This window comes from Petaurus breviceps, unplaced genomic scaffold (genome assembly GCF_028583685.1).
Source record: "Petaurus breviceps papuanus isolate PSGF00001 unplaced genomic scaffold, PetGlider_PUasm1.0 98, whole genome shotgun sequence".
NCBI classification, from domain to species: domain Eukaryota; kingdom Metazoa; phylum Chordata; class Mammalia; order Diprotodontia; family Petauridae; genus Petaurus; species Petaurus breviceps.
In genome coordinates, this window is record NW_027187460.1 from 14,548,280 (window position 1) to 14,556,873 (window position 8,594).

The following is an 8,594-nucleotide window of genomic DNA, read 5'->3' on the forward strand; positions in this document are numbered from 1 at the left end:
ATGCTAGTTATTAATATTAGTATTAAATATCTGAAGATAGCTAATACAGGACTCAGAAGATGTAGGCACAAATAATTTTTTTTGCTCTACACTACTCCTTCTAGGGGGCAACTAGGTGGCACAGTGAATAGAGCACCTGGCATGGAGTCAGGAAGACTTGAGCTCAAATCTGATCTCAGATACTTACTAACTGTGTGACCCTGGGCAAGTAACTTAACCCTACTTGCCTTAATTTTCTCATCTGTAGAAAATGAGCTGGAAAGGGAAATAGCAGATCACTCCAGTTTCTTTGCCAAAAAAACCCCAAATGGGATCACAAAGAGTTGTATACAACTCAAACAACTGAACAATACTGCTACTATTACTACTACTAGCTATGTGACCTTGGACAATTGCTTTATTTTTCTGGGATATGGGTTCCTCAGCTATAAAATGAGAGAATCACTAAATCAGTGATTCTCAAAAGTGTGGTCTCAAAATATGGGACTCCCAGAGGTCCTTGAGACGCTATCAGGGGGTCTGTGAGATCAAAACAACTTTCATGCTAATACTAAAACATTTTAATTTCTAATATGGTAAATATCAATAGATAAACAAAAGCTCTTGGGGGATACAGGTATGCAATAATTATTGAGAGCATAAAGGGGTCTCAAGATCAAATAGTTTTAGAACATTTAGTCAAAAGAATTTCTAAGGTCTCTTCCCTGCTCCAGTATTCTGGGATTGCCTTGTTTACACTTCTTTTTCCCTTCAGCAGCTTCTCACCATTGCCAGTCCCTCATCACTGTCTGACTTTTTTTGCGTTCTCTATGTTGAAACAAAGAAGTAGCAATAATAAAAAATTAAGTTTCTTCACTAAAAATGACTCTTCTTTGTGTGCATATCATTTACCCCCACTTGCCACCTGGATCTCCCACAACATGACTTATTCCCTAACTCCCCAAAGGAAAACCTGCTGCTGAAAACTGGGCCAGCCTTTTGAACTCTGAGCAGCACTAAGCAACAACACTATTCATTGCGATGGCTTTCATATTATTGTTTTGTTTGGGTTTTTCTTTTTCTTTTCTTTTTTTGCTTTCTTTGTCAAATCTTTGAACCTGTGCTCACTGAGAAAGGTTGGGAACTGGCAAGGGACTGCCATACAACAACTGAAGAGAAGCCACGGGCTGCTGCCCAGTGCACATGACCCATCCCACTCTGTCTGAAGTGGCCTTGGGCAGCTCGAGCATTTGTGGACCAAATCAATCATTGGAGAGCTTTTGGGATCTGACACTGACTCCAGATGAATTATTTTTGTGCTATTGGTGGATGTGGCTTTGGGATTGTTTTTGATTAGGTTTGTTTTTGCTTTTCTTTTTGTTTCTTTGTAGAACAGGTGGTTAAGGACCTGTACTACTGGGATTTCATGCTCCTAATATACTTAAGAGCACCATAAGACATGAAGAAGTAAGAAATGGACATGGTTTGTTTTGTCTGCCCTTCACTCCTAAGGCTTTTCTGAGGGGGACTGAATCATGATTACTGAAGGCAGACTCACCAGTTGGAATAAAAAAGTTTGCGCCCTATCGATCGTTAGACTTAGACAGGGAATGGAATTCAGAGACTATCTAGGCTACTCCCTTCACTTCTAGTTGGGTAGTTTCAGCTCCTCCTCTTTTACAAAAAAGAAAACGGAGGCCCAGAAACAATGATAATGATGGTGATAGTAATAACAGTAATAATAACAATTGACAATTATATAGAACTTTCAAGTGTTGAAAGGCTTTACCACATTATTGCATTTGAGCTTCACAGCAACCCCCCAAAGAAGGCAATAAGGTACCATCTTTTCCATTTTCCAAAAAAGGTTACCAAGGCTCAGAAGTTTAAGTGATTTACCCAAATTTTTTTTTGTTTGTTTTTTGGAAGGTAGTTGGGGTTACGTGACTTGCCCAAGGTCACATGGCTAGTTTTGTGTTAAGTGTCTGGGGCCGGATTTGAACTCAGGTCCTCCTGACTCCAGGACCGCTGCTCTATTCACTGTACCACCTAGCCGTCCCTAATTTACTCAAATTTACACAGTTAAGTGCTAGAAGCAGGATCTATGTCTGATTCTCTCCTGGTTACAAACCTTGTGATACTTCCACTGTACCAGAGGCAGTAGGGTATAATGGAGAAAGTTGCATATGAAGTTAAAGAGCTATGGATTTGGGACAGCCAGGTAGCACAACGAGTAAGAGCACTGGCTCCAGTGTTGGGATGACCTGAGGATCAAATCCAGGCTCAGATACTCAGCACCACACCCAGAAATAACCTTGAGCAAGTTACTTAACCCCGATTGCTTTAAAAAAAAAAAAGAGCTATGGATTCAAATTCCATCTCTGATACTAAATGTGTGTCCATGGGCAAGTCAATGTCCTCTCTGGCTTTAGGTTTTTTTATCTGTAAAAGGCAATAATAATAGTACTTGCCTCCTAGGGCTACTGTGAGGTTCAATGAAATCATGATAAAAAAGTGTCTTGCAAACCTTAAAATGATATATAAATGTCCCTTATTAATTATAACAATAACCATTATTATTACACCATACTGAGCCCTTTACAACTTACTCACAGGCAGTTAAATGGCATAGTGTATAGAGTGTCAACCCTAGAGTCAGGAAGAGTTGAGTTCATGTTCAGTCTCAGACACTTACTAGCTATGGGACCATGGAGAAGTCACTTAACCCTGATTACCTCAGTTTTCTCACCTGTAAAATGAATTGGGGAAAAAATGGCAAGCCACTCCAATAGCTTACAAAGAAAATGCCAAATGGCATCACAAAGAGTTAGATATGACTGAAATGACTGAACACTTGGGCAAGATCTGAAGCTCAGAAAATTTAAATGATTTGTCTGTAGTTATATAGCTATTAATGTCAGAAGTAGGCCTTGAGTTCATGTCTTCCTGATGCCAAGTTTCATGTTATTTGACAGCTAAGTAGTAATAGAGCCAAGAGTCTAAGTTAGATCCACTGATCCCAAACCCTGTGGTTCTTTACACTAGCTGAGAGAAAGTAAGAGATTCATATGTTCATGATGAATCCAGATAACCTGGCCCTGATGATCTGTATCCTCAGGTTCTGAAAGAACTTGCAAATGTGATTTGTTGAGACATTGTCAGTGATATTTAAAAGATCACAGAAAATGAGAGCCACCACAAGAGGAGTGAAAACCTTAAGATGATATCTAAATGTCAGTTATTAACGACGATAATAATCATTATTATTATGATACTGAGTCCTAGGCTATCATGAAGATACCATTTTCACAAAAGGGGAGAGAATGGTGTCTGTAAACTACAGGCCGATGGGCTTGACTTCAGTTTCTGAAAAAAAATCCTAAAACAAAGCACTAAAGAGCTAGTAGGGAATGTCAAGAAAGGGAGATGGTGATCACAAAGACCCATTATAGCCCCATAAAGAATAGGTCATACCAGGCTAATTTCATTTCTTTTTTGACCTGATTATTTAACTGATAGATGAGAGAAATATTATGTGAATAATGTACTTAGATTTTAGCAAAGTATTTGGTAAAGTATCCCATAATAATGAAGTCCTAACAGAACTGCCCCCAGATCAAATATCCGAACTTCACCACAGGCCCACTGTATCTACCTAGGTGCCTCCTGCTCCGGCAATGTCCTAACTCATACCTGACTGCTCACTAGAACACCAAGTGTATCCCTGAACTCTTAGTTCCCACAGAAACAGCAGGCATGCCCATGTGATAGAAACCCAGCACTCCCCCCCAGGCCCTTTCCCATGAGAACAGGTGTGCAATCACAATCATATCATCCATTTAGCCCAAGACAGGACCACAATACCTAACTATCCATCTTGACCAGACAAGATCACAATAGCTAGCCTATCAGAAGACAGCACCCCCAGGATATAGAGCAGGATGCTTGACTACCTGAACACAGAAGGGGCCAACCCTATGTTAGCACCTGCACAGTAATAGTAAAGAACTGACGAAGAGTGAACCCATGATGAAGAGAGGCTTATTATGATATCATTACCATATATACATACCCCCCTAACTGTATGCATTATGGGTAACCACATACACAGTTACACTAAGGCTGGGACCCCTCCTCCATTACCTAATCCCTCAACAAAACCCGCCTGCCTTTTTAATATTAATCGTGTTCCCATAATTCTATGTAAATCTTCATTATGTAATCAGTATCATATTCTCTATAAAACTGTGTGTCTTGCCTTACTGATGTTACTAAATTTTGCTAAGGGACTTAGCCACTCGTCAGAATGTGAAACCTCAAAACGATAATAAATCTTTCCAACTGGCTTGGAATCGACCTGAGTCTTTGTAATTCTTTAGACATGACCCCCTGCAACACAACTCAAACCTCATCAATACTATTCTTTTCTTTTTTAATTTTTGCTTTTTTGGAGGGGGGAAGGCAGGTCAATTGCGGTTAAGTGACTTGCCCAAGGTCACATGGCTAGTAAGTGTTAAGTGTCTGAGGCCAAATTTGAACTCAGATCCTCCTCACTCCAGGATGGGTGCTCTATTCACTGAGCCACCTAGCCACCCCATCATCAATACTATTCTTATAGCAAAGATAAAGAAATATTGTCTAGAACAGGGATGGGGAACCTGAGTCATCAAGGCCACATGTGGCCCTCAAGGTTCTTGACTGTGGCCCTTTTACTGAATCCAGACTTCATAGAACAAAAGGGTTCTGTGAAGTTTGAATTCAAAGGGCCACACTTGAGGACTTAGAGGGCTACATGTGGCCTTGAGGCTGTAGTTTCCCCACCCCTGGTCTAGATAACAGTACAATTACATAGATTCAGACTTGACTGGATGTTGTTGTTGAGTGATTTCAATGTTATAAGGCTCTTCATGACCCCATTTGGGGTTTTTCTGGCAGATACTGGCATAGTTGAGGCAAAAAGAGTCAAGTGACTTGGCCAGGGTCACATAGCTAGTAAGTATCTGACACTAAATTTGAACTCAGGTCTTCTGGACTCCAGGCCTGATGCTCTATCCATTGTGCCACCTAGTTGATTGGATGGTAAGATTCAAAAAGTCATTATTAATGGTTCCATATCAACATGACAAATCTCTAGGCTTAGTAATTGGCACAGTGCAACTGGGAGGGACAGCTGACACACTAGATGGCAATCAGGATCTGAAATAATCTTGACAGGCTACAGCATTGGGTTGAATCTAATCCAGTGAAATTTAACAAGGGCAAATAAATGTAAAGTAAAAGTACACTAGGTGCAACCGCAAGGAGAAGATGCAGAAAATATAATAGATAGCTATCTAAAAAGATCTGGAGGTCTTAGTGGCCTACAACTTCACTATGACTGTATTGCTCTCTTCTGGCTCATACTGAGTCCCCCCTTCGCCTTGGGAGATAAAACCAAGAGCAAGCGGTTGTTGTTTTTGATGATGATCCTTCTTTTTTCAAAGACCAGTGATATCAAGGAGTGATGTCTTGACTCATGAGTGAATTGGATTTAAGTGAACAAAGTTGCACAAAATCATTAGCCTCATTATTCCAGTCATCAAAGTCCAGTGGCAGGACAAAAGTCACAATGGCTGGCAATGACCTGGGATGCAATGGGTAGAAATCATAAAGAGAACATTTTAGGTTGGATGTCAGGATAAACAGCTATTCAAAAGTTGGAGATGTTGCGTTGAGAGAGAGTAGACTTCAAAAATGCAGTAGAATTTCTGCTCTACTAGGGATATATGGGATATATAGATATAAATATGTATGTGTATATATATATATATGTTGTACATAAATATATATGTTGTACATGAATTATATGATTCTTCCCTCTATATAACAGCAATGACAGATAGCCAGAGAGCCTCCCAAATTTCTCAAGGCAGGGTCATAAATCCACAGGGACATTTGAGGATACTGCTGCTCCATTTAGGGATGCTACCTCCCAAATGGAAATTCTTCCTGTTCCATGTGACTACTGAAATGGCAAGGGAAACCCTAAACAGCAGTCTGAGGATTTCATCTTTCTCACATTTGCTCTGACATTCCAGTGGCAGAGGTTTTACATATTTAGATGCTACTTCGAATCCTCTTCTGCATTATCATCAAAGTAGGTGGAGAAGAGGAGGAAGGAGCAGATGTCTATATCTTTCAGGCCCTGCTGAGTAAATTACCAATTAGTTTTGGGACAAAAACAGTCTATCACCCGGTTAATTAGTAATAATTGAAAAGTATGACATCTCTGGTTGTTGAGCCATCTTCGGACAAAAAGGATTAATCCAGTTGGTCAGATTACAAATGATGAATTAGAAAAGGGAGAGGCCAATGCTAACCACTCAATAGTCATGATAGGGAACTTTTCCTTCAGGAAAAGGCTTGCCTAGATGAACTATGCAGCCTTGCAAAGACTCTGTGATTCTAAGATGTAGTTCATAGAATCCAGAACTAGGGAGATGTTGGTCAGTTTTTTCCAATCATGTCTGACTCTTCCTGAGCCCATTTGGGGTTTTCTTGGAAAAGACATGAATAACTCAGTCTCTATCTGCTTTGGTTTCCTAATCTTTAAAAAGTAGATAATAATACTTACAGTACTTTCTTAAGTAGTCATGAAGTTCAAATGAGATAATGTATATAATGGGTTTCACAGATTTAAAGTTCCACATAAATGTTAACTATTATCATACACGTGAAAAAGTGGACACCTGGCGGCATAAAGTGACTTCCCAACATCACACAGGAGTCGGAAGTAGCAAAGCTGGTATGTGACCCCATGTGCTCTGCCGCCAAAGTCAACCCTCCCTTTATTTCCGCGCTGCCTTTCAACCCCAACCCAAATCTCCCAATCAAAAACCCAGAACAAAAACTGTCCCCACTCCTCTCCTTACTGCACAAACTTTAATATTCGAGGAGTCCTGGAGTGATAGTAGGTGTGGAAAGTGTTTGCCTTCTACCCCAAAGTCTTTTTCAACACTGAGATTCTATGATTTTGTCTTTCAAAAATGTATTCAGGGACTCCGCTCGCCCCTCGTGGCTCTGAATGCCGCCCGAGGTCTCCCGGGCTTCCCCCCCAGCCAAGGTTTCCAGCACCCCGCCCGAGGGTCTCCCTCCCCGCCCAGGTCTCCGGGCTCTCCCCCCGTCTCCTGACCCCCCCATCCCCCGCGCCTTGTCGCCCCCAGCCCCCGCCATGTCGGCCCACCTACAGTGGATGGTCCTTCGTGACTGCTCCAGCTTCCTCATCAAGCGCAACACGCAGACGTACAGCACCGAGCCCAACAACCTCACGGCCCAGAATTCGTTCCGCTACAATGGGTTGATACACCGGAAGATGGTGGGCATCGAGCCGGCGGCCAAAGGCAAGGGCATCGTGGTGGTGCTGAAGCGGCGGGCAGGTCAGAGGAAGCCTGCCACGTCCTACGGCAGGACCACACTTAACAGCCGCGGCACATCACCCGCAAGAATAAGTACCGGAAAGACCTCCGCATGGCCGTTCTGCGCAGGGCCAGCGCCATCCTTCGGAACCAGAAGCCAGTGGTGGTGAAGAAGAAGCGGACCTGCCCCTCCAAGAGCACCTAAGGGGCTAGGCCTACCCTTGGCTAATAAAGTCAGACTGCGCCTTCCCCCCCCCCCCCCCGCCAAAAAATGTATTCATATCTTTTGTTTTTATATCACCTTAATTTACAAATAAATCCCTGCCTCTCTCCCCTACCGAGAGAGTCCTACCTTCTAATAAGGGTGGGATGGAGGGGGCAGCTAGATGGTGCAGTGAATAGAGCACCAGCCCTGGAGTCAGGAGGACCTGGGTTCAAATCCGACCTTAGACACTTGACTCTTACTAGCTATGTGACCCTGGGCAAGTCACTTAACCCCAACTGCCTTTGCCCCCCCCCCCCGAAAAAAAAAAAAAGGAAAATAGGTTTTGGGGTGGATAGCGGTCTCAGACACTTAACACAAAAAATAGCCATGTGACCTTGGGCAAGTCACTTAACCTAATTGCCTGCCCCCCCCAAAAAAAAACAAACAAACAAAAAAATAAGGGCAGGAGGAAGAGTTGGGGAGGGAAGAACTCAGCAAAACTAACCACCACTTGATCAAGTTGGACAATATTTTAAATATTTTTTTACCTATAGGCCCCCAATTCTGCAATAAAAAAGAGGAAAGTATTTTCTCCTTTCTCCTTCTCAGACAAGACCAGACATTATAATTACATAGCATTCTGTTTTGTTGTTGTTTTCTTTCTGTTTACATTATTGTGGCCATTGTGTATATTATTTGCCTATTGACTTCACTCTTAAGTCTTCCCACGCTTCTCTGAATTCTTTAGTGTCCTTACCTAGAAATAACATTCTATTATATTGGTGTATCACAATTTGTTTTGCTATTTCCTAATTTCCTCCCCCCCCCCATTTTTATAGAATTGCTAAACCAGCAAATGGCATAGATATAGCATACCTTTATTTGAGCAGTTAGTTAATAGTCATTTATGAATCATCTACTATGCGCCAAGCATTGTGTTAAGCGTTGGGGATACAAAGAAAGGGAAAAGAAAGTCTCTACTCACAGGGATTTCACAGCATAATGGAGCAAGCAAC

The 8,594-nt window shown here is 41.9% G+C and overlaps 1 pseudogene; it reads left to right on the top strand.

The window, feature by feature from the left end:
- Window positions 1-7,169: 7,169 nt before the first annotated feature.
- Window positions 7,170-7,587, top strand: LOC138155773 (large ribosomal subunit protein eL28 pseudogene; annotated as a pseudogene).
- Window positions 7,588-8,594: the final 1,007 nt, after the last annotated feature.